Source organism: Meles meles, chromosome 14 (genome assembly GCF_922984935.1).
Source record: "Meles meles chromosome 14, mMelMel3.1 paternal haplotype, whole genome shotgun sequence".
NCBI classification, from domain to species: Eukaryota; Metazoa; Chordata; class Mammalia; order Carnivora; family Mustelidae; genus Meles; species Meles meles.
In genome coordinates this window covers 76580457-76598313 of record NC_060079.1, presented here as the reverse complement: position 1 = coordinate 76598313, position 17857 = coordinate 76580457, and the positions used below count along the sequence as shown (strand labels likewise).

The window sequence follows — 17857 nt, the reverse complement described above, 5'->3', positions numbered from 1 at the left end:
TTGTCAATCACATGTAGAACTAGAAAGTTCTACAACTCAATCCAGAAATGGGGCAGAGTGCTAGCTTTTAGATTCCTGGATGGAGAGTCCCTGTCATTAACTAGTTACAATCTTTATAATTACTATATCTTTATAGTTATTATGTCTTTCTGCTTGGTAAAGGCAGAAAACTTAAAATATAAACTATACTAAGCTCCTACTATACACGCATCATCTATCTGTGCTGAAGGAATTTGTATTGCAAAAGTCACATACATGCTACCTTGAGTCTTAAGATTTATGAGATTGTTCAGCAGTCACTAAGTTTAGATTTCCAAAGTGTAGTTCCCAGGTAAGCATCCTCACCTGAGAACCTGTGGAAATGCAAATTCTCTCCCAAATTCTCTCCCATTTTGGCTAGCTTTCTAGGTGATTCTGATGCATGCCAAAGTTTGAGGACTGTGGCTCTAAGCTTCCCTATCTATACTATTAAAAATAATAACGTATGCCTCATAGTTATCCTGTGTATTATTTTCTATCGTAAAGTTAATGTACAAAAAATGACTTTGCCCCCCAAAAGTATTCGATACAAAAGTAAAAATATCATTGAGTCTGCTTTTAATTTTTAGAAGTTGCTCCAGCTTTCTAATTGCTTAATTTCTAGGGAATCCATAGCTTGTGTAAAATATAAGTGGTCACTTTAGAAGTCACATACACACTGGGTGTTATACATAACTAATGAATAATTGAACACTACATAGAAAATTAATGATGAACTGTTTATGTTGACTAACTGAACTTAAAAAAAAAAGTCACGGGGCACCTGGGTGGCTCAGTGGGTTAGAGCCTCTGCCTTCAGCTCAGGTCATGATCTCAGGGTCCTGGGATCGAGCCCCACATCGGGCTCTCTGCTCAGCAGGGAACCTGCTTCCTCCTCTCTCTCTGCCTGCCTCTCTGCTTACTCGTGATCTCTCTCTGTCAAATAAATAAATCTTTAAAAAAAAAAAAGTCACATATAAAGGTTATAGAAGGGAACCAGATGCTGTAAAGTTGTAGTACTTCACAGGAGGAATGAGGTTTTTTATTCCCTGTTCTTTTCCTACTGTTATTGAAAACCATTTAAAGACATTCAGGGGTGACTTTTACAGGGCATTAACAAGGCTTCATGGGTCTTTAAATTTCTTAATCCCAGGTGAGGCCAGTTACGTGGGGGAGTAATCTCTACAATAATCTCTACCTCTTCACCCATTTCACCCAGATAAAAATCTCTGAATCTGGATTTGCATTCGATTTTCAAATGGCATCATTTTGTGCCTCAAATGCATGCTAAATGGCTTTTCCCCTCCAAGAGTGGGGATTGAGATTGAAATGCGTGTCAACCCCACTAGAGGGTGGCCTTTGTCTAAGTCAGGGTGCGGATGAACTGAGGGTGTGCTCGCCAGCCACCTCCAGATTGGATCCTGCCGGTGTTGATCCAAGGTGAGGGAGAGGCCCAGGACACCTCTTCAGGCCCGCTGAGAGTTTATTGGGAGTTTACTGGGAACATTTAGAACTGCGCTGTTGCATGAACTTGGTTTGTGTTTTAAGGCAAATTTTTCTTTTTTTTTTTTTTTAAGATTTTATTTATTTGACAGAGAGAAATCACAAGTAGGCAGAGAGGCAGGCAGAGAGAGAGGGGAAGGAAGCAGGCTCCCTGCTGAGCAGAGAGCCCGATATGGGGTTCGATCCCAGGACCCTGGGATCATGACCTGAGCCAAAGGCAGAGGCTTTAACCCACTGAGCCACCCAGGCGTAGGGCAAATTTTTGACTAATAAATGCATGTCTGAATTTTAAAATTCTGTATCTGTTTTAATTCGTTTTCTCGAAGCCCCCTCTTCTCCACCTTCTGAAAAAAAAAAAACCAATAACTGAAAATATGAAAAAGACAACTGTCTTTGTTTTTTAGAAACAGAATTTTTTAAAAAGGCTATAGGCTATCGTTAAGTTCTATTTAGCAATTTAAAAATAAGACAAACAGACTCTCTGGATACCAAAAAACAAGGAAAGGCATGATCAGGATGTTCAGGCCATGATCAGAGAGCACAGTTTAGATCAAACCCTAAGAAATTAATATTAAACACCGGTTCCCTTTCATGGTTTAGATTTAAGAAGTAAAATATTTGTAAATGTTGTAATAATTACTCCACTAAAAATCTCTCAATTAGACACCAGAGTTCAATGTTATTTTCAAAAACCATATTAGTAAACATCTCTTTGCTGCATGCGAAATTAACACTTTCGGCACTATGAATGCAAAAAACATTTCTGTATTCTGGATGCTTGATATACTAACTTGATTTTTCTTTACCTCGATTTTTAATAATTTTTAACAGGAAAAGAAAGCTCAACATAGGATAGTGCCAACTGAACTAAAACATGTAGTATTTTTTTTTCTCCCTCTCAGAGTATTGTAACGAATGCTTCTAAAGCACCAGAAAGCTGTTCTACCAACAAGAAAATCAGTTAACCTCATGTAAAAGAAGACTGCAATAATTATCCTGGGTTCTTAGATACAAATCATTTTCATTTTTATCCACATCTATAAGCCAGAAAAACAGTGTCATACAAACTGCATTTCTATTAAAATACAAAGAACGTTTTTTTGTGGCATGAAGTAGTCTCAGTTAATTTTAAACTTGCATCAAAGTTCATGAGGAGAGATTGCCTTTGGAAGGAAGGAAGTCTCTCTATGAAGGATGGGTGGTTTTATCATTATTATATTCTGGAGGGAACAGATCACAGCTCAAATTGAAACCTTCCTTCCAGAAAAATAAGCCTGCTGCACTTCCATACTAAATTAGTATCAATGTACAATTGTGTATGTTTTTTATACAGAAATGGTGTGAACTACTCCAATAACTTTTACAATTCTCCTCAGTTGATGCATTTTTTTTTTTTAATCTGCGAACTTGTATCCCTATGTTTAACATGAGGTACTTTTCCATTAATTAAACAACTCCCACTTGAAACCAAGAGAAGACATCTCTGACAGTTCGGTGGGGTTATGTATAAGCCTGAACTCTTGCAACCACGCTAGCTTAAGGATGACATGGAGTTAGACTCTGGTTTGCAAATTAGAGTTGGAAGAGGAATATGCCATTTAATTACTTCATGACGATGGCCCTCAAACATTCCCTCCAATTGTGAACTGTGACTGAACCGTATGACTAACACGCCTACGTGCCCATCACCAGCTAAGGGCTGACCCTTCCTGGGCATACAGAGAGCAACTCATCAGGCAGGGTCTTTGCTTCTCTCCCAACTTGAAGATTAGATTGCCCCAATTGTCTGAATTCCTTCAAAGTTTAAGGCCTCATTTATTCCTTTTCAACCACTTCTTTTGGTTCTCCTTTTTCAGGTGAAGTATAAGAGGCTGACAGGTGTACACAAAGCTACTGGAAGAGACTGTGTCGGGGTGAGGAGGTGGGTCGGTGGTGTGGGGTGAGGGCTGTCCTCTCATTTCGTTTTTACACTGTTCACCTGTGCAGAAATGTAGAAATGTGAGCCTTTCCAGAAGTTCACTAGAATGTCTCCTCTGCATTCTTTGTAGACAAAACTCAGAAATAATTTTAACCACCCATATTTCCAGACACTTCTTTATTTTTTTTAAAGATTTCTCTAAGTAGTAATGGTTCCTATGATATTTGCATAGGTTTATATGTATATACTTAGGTATTTATTGTTCCCTGCTTTTTCCCAACAATGCTGGTGCAGTGGATACATGTTTCTAAGTGCTTTACTTCCATGTCCTTATATCTGGGAGAGTACATTCCACTAAACACGTTCACTCTGGTTGATAGATAAATGAGAACTGGTTACTGTTTTTTCACCAGTTTCAAGAACTATTTTTTTTGGTTCTGATTTTTCACCAGTTTCAAGAACTATCAGCTTGCTCTTCATCATTATTCATGGTATTTGGGATTGTCTGTTTCTCCATTTATAAAATGGAAATCACGGGCAGTGTCCAATTTTTTTTGAAAAACATAACTTAAATTTTACCTTTCATAAAGTTGTACTCTAACTATGTGCCTCCAAAGCATTAAAAATACTAAAATGAGAGGGCAACATAAAAGATTCCCTCTGGGCAGAACTCTGTTATAATGCACGGCAACAGAGGAGAAGCAGGTTTTTCTCTACTGGTTTATTTTAGTGGACCCATGGCTAGCGGGAGGCGGGAGGAGGGGCACCAAGGATGACAGAATGGAACTTGATGCCGTCGGAGCCACCGATCCCGTGTTGGAAGCACTAACTTCTAGAGACTTTAAGTGACAGAAGTTTAACTTCTACTGTTAAGCCCCTACAGTTTAGACAGGCCAGTCCTTCTAGCGGAAAGCATTTTGAAATGATCCAGTCTTTGCCAAGTACTTTTAGTTATTCATGTAAGTGATCATTTTTATATCGTTGCTGTCAGTAGTAAGACTAGTTTGGTATTTTATACATGGAAGTTCTTGTCTTTTTGTACCTCATGGAGCTGATTAAAATTTGTATTGAATATCTTTAAAGTTTACTTACAGCAAATCCTAAATATTTCATTTTTACTCCTCTATTCAACAGAGCCTGAGACCATTGAGAGGATAAACATGATATAAATTTTTTTTGAATGTCGTTTCTGGTTAAGCAAAAACAATACTTCAGGTCTCTGTTCTCCTTTTTAATTGTTGAAACTTCGTGAATTATAGATTTTGTTAGAAATATAATTTTACTGATCATAACTAAACTGTATCCATGAGGTGATTAAAACAGAAATAAGATACAGGTAGCAGGTTGCTCCATCTTTCATAATTGGGCTACTTAATGAATCGATGTGAATTCTATGTTACCTTTACAGATCCATTTGGAAAATTTTCTCCAGGCTCCTAGCTCCAAATCTCAGATAATCTCAGAGAGATCTGTCCACAGATGGAGTTGTTTCTTTTTCTTCTTTTCTTTCCAGGGAAGTTTCTTGTATCTCAAAATTATTTATTCTAGAATGAGGGAATCCCATGAAATCTATACTCAGCTACCCAACAAAGGTCAAGTGCAGGGGTTGGCAGACATTTTCTGTAAAAGGGCCAGTTGAATGTTCTTGTTTTGTAGGTCATACTGTCTCAACTGCTACCACTCAACTGCTGTTGTAGCTCAAAAGTCACTGTCTGCAATATGTAAATTAGTGGGTGTGGCTGTGTTCCAATAAAACTTTATTTACATAAACAGTTGGCAGCTGGATTTGGCCTGGGGACTATAGTTTACTTAACCCTGCTCTCAAAGTTCCATTTTAGCTTCACCAGCCTGCACTTTCAAATATTGTTCTTGAGAACTATTAATATATGTTTCTGCCCTTATACATAATTGCTGAGAATTCCTAATGGGAATTTATTTAGACATTAATGGAGGGACCTATGCGGAGCCTGCAACATCTCTGACTCTGAACCAAAGCCCCCTCCACCCTGAGTCATTTATCCTTAATTTTTTAAAATTAATAGACTATTCTTTTTTAACAGTTTTAGATGTACAGAAAAATTGAGCAGAGAATTGAAAGAGTTCCTAATACCTTCTGGCTAACATCCTCCCCAATTTCCCTTATTATGAACACCTTACATTATTAATATAGTACAAACGTTATAACTGATGAACCAATACTGATAAACTCTTACTAACTAAAGTCCGTAGTTTACATTAGTGTTTACTCTTTTTGTGCTATGCGGTCTGTGGGCTTTGACAAATGCACAATGACAGGTATACACCACTACAGTATCATCCGGTAGTTTCACTGCCCTCAAAATCCCCTGGGCTCTACCTAGTCATGCCTCCTCTTACAGCCCCTGCCAGCCACTGATCTTTTCACTATCTCCAGAATTTCCCTTTTCAAGAATGTCATACAGTTGGAATCACACACACCTTTGCAGACTGGCATCTTTCACTTGGTAATGTTCATTTAAGGTACTGCATGGCTCGATCATTTATTTTTATCGCTGAGTAATACTCCATCGTCTGCATTTGCCACAGTCTACTTATACATTCACCTATTGAATGCCTTGGTTGCTCCCAGTTTTGGGCAATTATGAATAAAGTTGCCATAAATATTCATATGCTGGTTTTTGTGAGGATATAAATCTTCAAGTTACTTGGGTAGATACCAAGGAGTATGACTATAGGATCGCATGATCACTTACCTTTTTAAAATACAACCTTTGCCATCAGAAAGGATGAATACTTACCATTTACATCGATGTGGATGGAACTGGAGGGTATTATGCTGAGTGAAATGACTCAACCAGGGAAAGATAATTATCATGTGGTTTCACTCATATGTGGAATATAAGAAACAGCACAGAGGATCCCAGGGGAAGGGAGGGAAATCTGAATGGGAAGTCATCAGAGAGACAAACCCTGAGAGACTCTTAACTATAGGAAACAAATTGAGGGTTGTTGGAGGGGGAGGGAGTGGGAGGATGGGGTAATTGGGTGATGGGCATGAGCACTGGGTGTTATAGCAACGGATGAATTATTGACCTCTACAGCTGAAACTAATGATGTGCTATACGTTGGCTAATTGAATTTAAATAAAAAAAAAAAAAAGAAAGATGCTTTCTATACAGGAAAATAAAATACAATGTCCTCACATCATCCCTTTGCTTGGAAATCTCCAGGGCTCATCTTTGCTTGTTAGAAAATCGCATCTGCACAGCATGGCCAATACAATCTGTGTTCCATCTTCAGCTGACTGCGCAGAACTTAGCTTCTACCACTCTGCCCACGACTCCTGCCTCAGAGAGCTTCTTATACTTGTAATTTCCAGACTGCAGTTCTTTTCCTTTCCGTGGAATACCTTTCTCTTACCTCTCGACCTGACAAACTCCTAATCACCTTCCGAGGCCTTGCTAAGGAGTACCTCATTTAAGGAGCTTTTCCTCTTCTAATCAGAAAGAGCTGTTCCTTTCTGGAGACTCTCAGCCTGATGTCTTCAGTCTGTTGTGACGGCTAACTTAGTATTGATAACCTCTACGAAAATGAAACTGAAACTCTAAGAGGACAGAATCTCTATCTTATCTGTTCTTCCACTCCCAGTATGTGAGTTGCAGAGAAGAGACACTCAAATATTTGTTGACTAAACAAATGACTCGGATGGCATGGGGAAAACAAAAACAAAAATAGGCCCCCGGTGTTCCCTGTAAGTTTAATTCTCCACATACTCTTCAGAGTTGGTTTCATATTAGGTGTGTTCATCTTTGCATACACAGTAGCCACACTGCTGAGCTGACCACGTTGTACTTCAGGCTAACTTACTGTCCTATTCGTGTCCTGTCTGCTGCCCCACAGATTTGCCCAATGCAAATCACAGGATACGCATCCCATCTCTCATGCGCAATGACTGGCTTGGGCTAGAGTTACTTGGAATGGGGACACAAAGTCAAAGTTATAAGAAATTTAAGCACAACATGGTCTTTGCCTCATTTACTGCAATCATAGTAGCCAATTAGACCGCAATTTACTCCTCCAAGATCATTTATACTCCCTCTGCCAACCTTTCCTTCACTGTCCTTTTCTAGGGTGAAGTCAGTTACAGAGACCAAGTCTAGCCGATTTCTCAGTAGCTTCCTTTGATTCTGTTTGCCAAGTGCTCTTTATAAAGTATTTCCTTTAATTGTAATGGTGCCCATGGAGCCATCACTGCTCCAACACTCACTAGTTTCAAGACTGCCCTGCAATTCCTGCTCCCTGACACTGGTCTGCCTCTGGCATTTCCTGCTTGTGACCCCCATTTCCCCTGGTCCCCCTGTCACTTCAGCTCTTTGTTTCCATTAGTCGTCTTCTCAGCATCATACAAATTGTCACTCTTCTTATTTAAAACCCATCCCTCAAAATCTGAACCTTCCCTTGAAATATATATACTTCTAAATGTCCTGCTTCTTAAAAGAATTTTTTTTTTAACTTAACGTTTGTTTTCATCTTTGAAGGAAATTGTATAGTCATCCTGGATTTTGTGTTATTCTGTATGTATTATATAGTTAAATAGACTCAGACACTGTATGAGACACTGTATGCCAGCAACGATTTTGAAATCTTCCACACTGGCAGTTATGGGTTGGGCTACATAATGTTGTACTCAAGCCAGGGTAAGCATAGAAATCTCTATGTATTTTTGTCCTCTGTCCATAGACATCAACCTCAGTACTTATCTTTTTAATCATTTCACAATAGTTCATAAATTTTAAAAAAATCTGATAGGAAGCTCTTAGTTGAGCCATATTTTCAAATGTCCGTGTGAAGTAAAGGTACGTACAACTCTACTTTGAAAAGTCATAAAGATTCTCAGATGCAACCTCATGGCAACTCTTTATCATACATATTCACATGGACAAAACACAAATGTGTCCCGTGACCCTATCAATATGAGGACTGATTAGCTACTGTTCATTGAGGCAGTAAGGTAAGTTTTCTTTTTTCTTTTATACCTTAAAAAAACTTTCTTTGAGTGTGGCCAAAAAAACACATAACATAAAATGTACCACCGCATCATTTCTCAGTATGGTTACATATTATATTTGTGGAACTGTCTAGCAGAGCCAAAGAAATGCCTTAAATTTTCCTCTTTTAACAATAGGCTCACTGTTTCTATTTGCAGAACTCCATGATTGATAAACAGATCTAAATTCGTTTTTTTTCATCTCCCTCAGAGTTATATGAATTCTGCTAGACATTATTACAATTCTCTTCTTCCTTAGTCTTTTCATAAAAACAGTAGTTGGCATTTATTGAATACACACTTGGCACCAAAACCAGGCTGATTTTGTTTCCAATTTAATAATTCTGTAGAGGTAGGTATTTTATTTTGGAGGTTCAGTGAATTTTCCAAGACTATTATTAATTAAGATGCCAGGCTAGGAAAAACTAACGTCTAGTTTCCACATCCTTGACCTCAACCCCTATGTTATACTTGGGGGGGGTGAGCATGCACAGCTATCATTGGTATTTGATCCGTACTGTTCTCTCCTGATGACTTCAGTGCACCTACATCAAAATTTATTGATCTGATTCCGACTACTTCTTAACTCTCAATTGATTGAATTGTCTTTCTCTGCATGTTTATATTGTCCTTAAAAGCGCTGTGACTCAGGGAGCACACTGTCCCCCGGGAGCGGGCTCATGGGGGCTTTGTAACAAGGTGTGGAAATACTTGTTAATTTGTTTTCAATTTTCCTCCTCAGAGGGCCTACCATTTACTTGGCCTTTTTAGTTGCAACAGCAAATTGGACGGATTGAGTGAATGGAAGAACTAATCTATGAAACCAGACCTAAAAGCTTACCCAGTTCAATCTGGACAGATAAATGTGGCGAGTATAGGATCAAGTGTATAGATTAATGAAGGCAGGAGGGATACGCTGATGGAATTTCTGTGGTTGTTTTACTGTAACACCACATAAAAATGAAAATCAGTTTTAAAGGGGTTGGGTGAGTTCATGAATGGTGATAAGTAACAGCTCTTATGGAAACAAGTATCTCAGAGCCTACTTCTAACTGCTTGCCCTGATATCGGTACGAATAACTGTGTTTCATAGTATTCTGAAAAAGTCACAGATTCAACTTCCTTTGGTATTTTTGGGATCAGTCTTACATATTTAACTAATCACTGGAAATGAAATGGTTTTCTACCACAGTAAACCCAAGAGATAAACCTTTTGCAAATGTTTCCGCCCTCAACCCGGAAGTCTATGATAGCCAGCTTCCTCTTATGTTTTAGTGGTGATCTGGAAACCATGTTGTTTGCTGACTGGGACTTTTTTAAAAGAAAGAAAACTATAAGACATTTAAGGAACTGTCTCCTGCAAATTCTAGCCCTTTCTCTTCCAATCCCACTTGCTCTGTAACTAATAATAGTTCCTCCATGTGATTTTAAGTTTTATAAAAGTAATCTGAAATTGAAAATACACACATACACACACACACACACACACACACACACACACACACAGAGGCTACTTGAGGAAAAATAGTAAAAACACAACATTGTGGAAAATTACCCAATAGATATTAGAAATAATAGACTATAAAGGGACAGAAAGTACCATGTAAACTTATGTTATACACGTAAACTTAATTTTGCCCAAGAATACAAAACCGGAATGTCTGACCTTTCAGAAACAGCAAGGAACACACACCAAATGTCAGCCAGTTCCACAAGCAAGAAACCAGCACACTGAGCTTGACATTCCTTCTCCCTTCGTTGCCATGTACAATCAGAGAGTACTGGCTGTTTGACCTCCTAAAAACTTAAATCTGCCCTTTTCTCTCCATTTCCACTGGCGATGGCCTTTCCTGGCACTGCAGTAGACAAATCAGCATTCTTGTATCCAAAGCGACTCTGTTGTTTTCCATTTTTCACACTTCAGCCATGGTGTTTCCAAATGCCTGACTGACTGCGGCATGCTCTTGCGTAAAAGCTTTTAATATCTTCCCATTGTCTGGAGAGAACGACCAAAACCTGATCATGACCATGTGGTTTGGCTCATGCCTAGCCCCCAGATCTTAAAGTCCCCTTCTGTTTCCTTCACACTCTGCATTCTAATGTCACTGTTTTCAGTTTATCCTTGAAATGATCTGTTTCTGCTCCTGCCCTAGGGCTTTGCACAGGATACTGCCCTTTCTGGGAACATTCTTCACCTTGCTCTAAACCTAGTTAAGTTATAATGATGTTTCAGAGTTCAGCTCAGAGTGTAGTATTTTTCCTTACCAACCCAGGCAACGTCAGATTTCTTTGTTTCATGTTCTCAGAGAAATCATTCTTTTTCTCGTAAGAACTTGTCTTATTTTGTATCAAAAGCAATGATTGGTAGATACTAGAAACTAAATTTTCATTGGATAAATGAATGCATGACTTTTAGATATATTGAGCATAGAATAATGGAAACTTGTTTCCATGTGTTCACAATGCTGAGATTTTCAAATGTATTAGCTCATAGCTGAAACAGGAAATTTAGTCTTTATAATGGTAGTTGTTTTGTTTTGCTTTGTTTTTTAGTAAAGGTAGTTCTTCCTATTCCATAGTGTCATACTCTCACCAAACAATCTAGAAAGTAGGAGAGTGTAATTCACAAATGCCTACAACATTTCATGCTATTACATGAAATTACAGTGCTAATTTAGAGAGAACTAAATCCATAGCAGGCCAGCTTTGGTGGCCTCAACTTCCTCTAGGTAGAGTAAGCTGGTCCTGGGTTGACATTTTCCACTCCTCAGGTGCTCAGCTTCCCCGGAATGTACTGTCTCTCTTCTTGCTTTTCTGGTCTTTATCTTCCGTGTTTGATGTTTGTCCTCATGTGTTAACCTTTGGTATCATTGAACGAGTTGTTACCAAAATCTGGGAAATCATGTCCAATGCGTTACTAGCCAATAAAGCAAAATCAAAAGAAATTAATCCTCTGGTTTTCATCTTAGCACGATGTGGGCTTCCTCTGTGCTCCACACAGTCGGTGCTGGTGATTCTCGTCAGCTCCTGACTTCTGTCTTAGTCCAGTAGGATGATTTATTGGATACTCGGGGGGGGGGGGGGGGAAGAAGCCCCTTCAATTTTCTTCATATTTTTAACATTATTTTTATTAATAAATATTTGCTAAGTAGCAGCATTATGCACATAAAATATCACGTGGGTAGAAATAAAAATATCTCATCCATTGCTTACTGAGGCATCCGTTGCCCTCTGAGTCTCAAAATTATTACCTGTGACATGAGCTTTGACATGCATTTTTCCTTCTTAAAGCATTTTTAACAGCATTATTGAGTCAAACAAAATACGTGTGAATGGTCATTGGAAATCATAAAGCTCAATATATGTTAATGTTATTCAGTAAATATGGTATTTTAGGGGTACCGTAGAACCTACTGATAGTTACTTTATTTTTCTTTGGAAACTTGCATTTTAAAGTTTGGATAAACTGGTACTCTTGCTGGTTTGGTTTGCTTTGCTTTGCTTTTTATTTATACAAGTAAATGGTTCTGACAGGGTATGTTTTATCAGGAAACCTCCACAACACATGCACTTAATACCAAGAAAAATTCAATGGAAAGGTCTAAGTTAAGATTTTAAGCAGGGCTTAAAAAAAGGAAAGTAGAAAAAGCTTGCAGATGTATGTAGAAATTATCCTACAGAGAAAAGTTTGTGAAGTCATAGAAATAGTATTAAAATACAGTTCAAGGAGTTAAGTACAAGAAACACTGGTGAAAACAAGGACGTATTTACTCATAGAATTAGGCCGAGTAAGAGTCACAGCTAAGTATTTGACGTTTTATGCTCAGTTACTCAAGATAATGGGCTGAGAAGTGCAAGGAGTTGAAAGAACACGATGATAAAGGAAGACAGTGCAACCAGGTAGGATTTGGTAGAACATGGCAAGATACTGAATACCTCTATTCTAACTAGGTTAACCTAATTATTATTATTTTTTGTTGTTGTCACATAGCAAATTCTGCTTGTTTTGACTAACAAAAATTCTAGTGTAATGACTGAAAATGTTTGCTACCATCAGTATAAAATCTTTTTCTAGTTGGATGTGAAAGAGCTGAGTATCTTCCCCAGCCTTTGTCCCATTTGGGAATGTCTTTGTTGCACCCCTCCCCCACCCACACCGTCACCACCGCCAATGGTGCCCAGACTCTGGGAACACAGATTTTGCTATTTTTCCCCCCAGTTATCTTGGAAGCCCTTAGTTGTGCAATCTTCTTTCTTAAGTGCTATCTCCCTGTATTTCTTTATTCTCTTTCAGGGATAGGTGATACCTGACAGGACCAGACCAGGTACAAGTCCCATTCCAAACCCAGCCCTCTGGAGACATTAGGGAAAAGTGATGAAATAAGTTAAGAATAAAATAAATGCTACAGCTGATAATTTTTAAATAATTTATCCAAATGCACTCAATCATCTTTTCCAGTCCTTTCTTGAGGGTAAATCACTGAAGGAGAAAATTTGTTCTGGAACTGTCTTAACTTGCCTTGTGGTCGCCCTCATTGTTATCAAGTCACATTCCTTTCCTGGGTTCCCTTTTACAACTATATTGGGTTGACCAGTGGCATAACTAGTGGAGACTCAGAGAACCCAAAAGAAGTTCTGCTCTGCATAAACTCTTCCCAAGAGGCTTCACTTTAATGCCATAATTTGTTAAAAGGAATAAAATAAGATCATGCATGTAAAGCATTTAGCATCGTGAGTGGCTTAAATTAATAAATAGATAAATGTTAATTATTACTCAGATGCGCTTTAGTTTTCCTTTAACTAGATTTATAGTCCCATCTAAGCCAGGCTTTAATATAACAGTGTTCCCCAGACATGTGTGGTAAAGGACAATAGTTTTCTTTTTATTTTTGATCTTTTGCAGAAAATATAAGAAAAAATATAATTTATGTAATTCTTATATAAAAATATGGGAACATGAAATTACTAGAAAAGTGTTTTTAAAAATACAAAATAAATGCTCAGCATTTTTATTTTTATATTCAATAGATATAAAAAATACTCTTAAATTGATACAGAGGTTTGTCAATGTTGTTGCTCAATTTCTGTACTGGTTTCCTTGCAGACAGGGAATAAACCATTTGTAGCTGGGCACAGGTCTCTGAATCATTCTTCACGTAGTATTATGATGGAGACTATGTAATAGTCTTTCAAATGTCTTTCAAATGAAGTAACCCTATTTCTAAAATGTTTTAAAGCATTCACTGACATTGTCATGGTGAGTTTATATATAAAGTTGGTTTCATTTGATATTTCTGTTGCAACAAAATTACAGATCACTAACTGCATCTGTAAAATTCTTAAAATGGAAGATGAGGCAGCACCGATAATCCAACTTTGAGACGTCACTAAGCCCTGTTTTGATGAAGCTTCGGAGTGTCGTCAGACAAAGAAACGTGCATATATCCCTGTGTGCATGTGTTATCTGTTGACGTCACTCACTCAGCTCTTTCAGAACATGTTTTAAAACTAGTAGCAGCACTTTTTCTGGATTTGATTACGTACATTCAGTCTGATTCCCTTCCCATAAAGCACTGTCAGTTTCACGTTTCTCTTTTAGGTAAAGCTCAGTAGAGTTAGCATATGACCCCGCATATGTTGGAGAAGTACGCCATTGGGCAGCTGATGTGTGACAAACGGCGGAACACATTTGATCCGAGAGCTCAGTTTTACTCACCACACCACCCACCATGACACCCTCACCCCATTCCAGCCCTGCCCTCGGGAATTTATGACAGCTGCGGATTGTGTTTTTCTAGGGGATGGTTGACAACAGATGGCAGCCAACCTAATTTCCATGTTGTTCAATATTTCTTTAATTGACGAATGGGGGATAAAGTTGTGCACAGGCTGGGTGAAGGGGAGAAGAGATTCATTTTGAGTTACTCATGTTTTTACACTCTTAAGAATTGACTTTTCCCTCTCCTTACAATTATACAGAGAGATGGATCATCTTTGCCAACATGATAGCTTACATCCTTCATTACTATTTTCTTCCACATGTAGGCATAGATATAAAGATCAGCAGATAAAATACATATTTTCTGTGTTTTAGTTGAAGGAGTAATTCCGTTGAATTAGAAGTTGTCTGTATCAGTTATCAACTGCCTTTCTGTAACCATGTAACACGCCACCACTGGAGATGACGCGTGGTAGAACCGTTAAGCATGTGTGGCTGGTGCACGTGGGGTCAGGCGCAGCTTGGCTAAGTTGCTCTGTAGATCCCGTGCGGGACTGGAGTGTGTGTCTGGAAATGGGCTAGTGTAGGTGAACATAGGTTCCCCTATGTCTGTCGTCAAGCAGGCTCGCCCAGCCATGCTCTCATGGTTGTGTAGGCGGTGGAAGAGTCAGGCCAGGTACACAAGAGTCTGTCGAACCTCTGCTTTCTGCAGCTTGGCTCATAGTGGGGGGACATGTTAAATTACATACTAAAGGGCGTCGATCCAGGGGAGGGTGAGAATACGGGCCATTTTTACAACTGATCACATATCTAAAAAAGTAAATATTTTCATCTGAACAATATGATAAATGAGTAGGAATAGTTAAATATATTTATCTTGATGAAAAATGTATTTGGGCAAGCTACTTAACTCTATGATCAATTACTTCATTTCGAAAATGAAGATAATAATAGCACCAATCCCATAGAATTCTAGTGAGGGTTAAATTCATTGATTTTGTAAAGTATGCAGCCCAGTGCCTGGTGCAGAGTATATGTAAATAAGTATTAGTAAAAGTTATTAACGTTATCATTATCATCATCATTCTTATGTTGAAGATTTCACTGTTGTGTGACAGGTATGCGGGGATGATGTATGATTGTATCAATACTTCATTAAGTGTATTTATTTTGTAGGTTTTTTGCTAATATTTATAACACTGATACCATCTGTTCATGTCACAAGCATTATTATTTTCAGAATTTATCCATGCCTATATTCTAGAGAAAACAGATTTAACCAGTAGAACCAGTTGGCACATATTTTTATTTATAGTCTTAAAATTTCTTACTTAAAGATGTCCTGTAAATACTTCATATTTTTATTTGTTTCTACTTTCTTGCTTTAATAAATTTTATACTAATGTTAAGGAAGGGTAGCAAGTGTAATGATTAATACCAGTTTAATTGATATTTTCTAAAAATTTTGTGAACATTTATTAATTTATTAATGGTAATAGGAACATACTCCAATGCTTCCCAGGCTCTAATATGCTTAGAGATCACCCATAGTCTTGTTAAAATGCAAATTCTGATTTAGTAGGTCTGCAGTGAGGCCCCGGATTTCACAAATTCCCAGGTGAAGAAGTTGCTATTTAGTCCCTGAATAGCAAGGAGGTACATATATTCTCCTTATGTATATACTTAAAAGTTTTTATATATGTATATATAACATATATGAAAATATACAGAAGCACAGTTATATTAATTAATTAGTTATTTAATATTTAATCATTACAATAAATAAATTATGTTCTTGCCACAATTCTAAACAAGTATGTCATTTAAAAAATATTTGTTCAATATAATACAATAAAGTAAAAATATATTTAATAAATAAATCGATTAATATGTCTAAAAATAAATCTTTTTATTTATTTATAATATCTCTAAATGTCAAATAGCATCTTTCCTGGCCAAAAAAAAAGAAAAAGAAAAAGAAAATGTCTTCATTTATAATTTTTTTCTCCAGAAACTACTTAAGTAACAGCTTTGGACCTACAAATCTAAGTAATGAGAGATTTCTTTGTTGGTGAGAATATACTTTGAAACCACTGGGTCTTGTAATCAAATGAAAGCTGTCTCTTAAACCCAAATGTAATTATGTTTTAGTCTGAAGTACATGCACAAACAACTGGCTAATATTTTTCTTCCTATGGGCATTCGTCATAGTCTAATATTATGAATATTTGATTATGTAGAGTTTCAGATAAATATGTTAGTCAACTCGATTGTCTGCTTTTGAGTGTTAATTACAAATTCTGTTTTGTCACCAAGTTCACGACTGTAAATTCTTCTAAAAAGTCAGAACATTCTTCCCTTATATGTAATCTAAGGGGTGCTCCCCATTTTTTTAAACATCTTTTTATTTATTTGAGAGAGAGAGAGTGCACGCAAGATGGGAGAGGACCAGGGGCAGAAGCAAACTCTCCCCTGAGCAGGGAGCCCGACTCGGGACTCCGGGATAACGACCTGAGCCAAAGGCAGTCACCCAACCAACTAAGCCACCCGGGCGCCCTTCACCTTTCATTTTCAAAAGCTGGCCAGAGTCACAGCAGTATCATTAAGCATATATCATTGATTCTGAAGCTACAGAAGGTGAAGGAGAATGAGATAACTCTCTGTTGACTGCAGGATAAATTCTAGTAGATGAGATCTCTGAAGAGTAGAAAAGGAAGAACAAAACCAAGAATTCAGGTTAGGTGGCTCTTTGGAATTCCTGTATGTAGGGATGTCTGTAGTGTTGAAACCTAGAAGGAATAATCAAATCACTACTTCCCTGTCCATAATAACAGTGAACATTTGAGTTGCACTTTGTGATTCTATGTATAGCTTATAAATATAACTATCAACATAACTACAGTTTACAACTCAATGTTGTAAATGTATAGTTTACAAATCACTTTGCACCTGTATTATCTTATTTGACATTTGCAAGAAACCTTTATGATTTGTTACTGTTCTTCAAGGAAGAACTTGCAGTCTGAGGCTCCCTCCTCCTCTCAGCTTGGGGAACTGAACTCCAAAGTTCAGGGTCGGGGTCATTACTGAGATGTTGATGGGAGGGGACTGAGCTTTTGATGACTCTGAAATATAGAGGTTAATAGAATATTAACAGCAGTTACTTATTGTGCGTTTATTACTTTACAATTACTTATTGTGCTACATGCTAGTACATCATATATTTCTCTACCCTCTACCGTCTCTTTTGAATTCATTGGAGATTTGCCCTGTATTCTAATAAAGGTAAATTTATCTGGAATGCCTAATTTTATATTTTCCTTTGGAAATAATGGAGGTGGTGGTGCCATCGGTAGGCAAACTTGCAGATATTAACCAAAACATAAATTTTCATTTAGTCCTAGATGATGCTGGGACGAAAGGAATTTGCAGGCTACTACTTGCGTGTCTTTACCAGAAACCCCAGTGCATAACACACCGTACGGGCTTTTCCAGGGACGAAAGTCATGAAAATTCTCCCTTAAATGGTTTACATTTGTATACATGAAAATAAGTGCAATCCAAGTTCAATTTGGGAATACATAGCTCTTCAGTAATTTGAAATGAGATGAACAACAGCCCCTCCCCATCTATCTCGGTTGGGACGTCCTCAAAATGTACCTGAGAGCAGAGT

The 17857-nt window shown here is 37.7% G+C and overlaps 1 protein-coding gene across 4 annotated transcripts in view; it reads left to right on the top strand.

Moving 5' to 3' along the window:
• Positions 1 to 17857, top strand: part of FGF14 (fibroblast growth factor 14) — a 620592-nt gene that overhangs the window by 589164 nt on the left and 13571 nt on the right. The gene's annotated exons all lie outside the window — the stretch shown is intronic.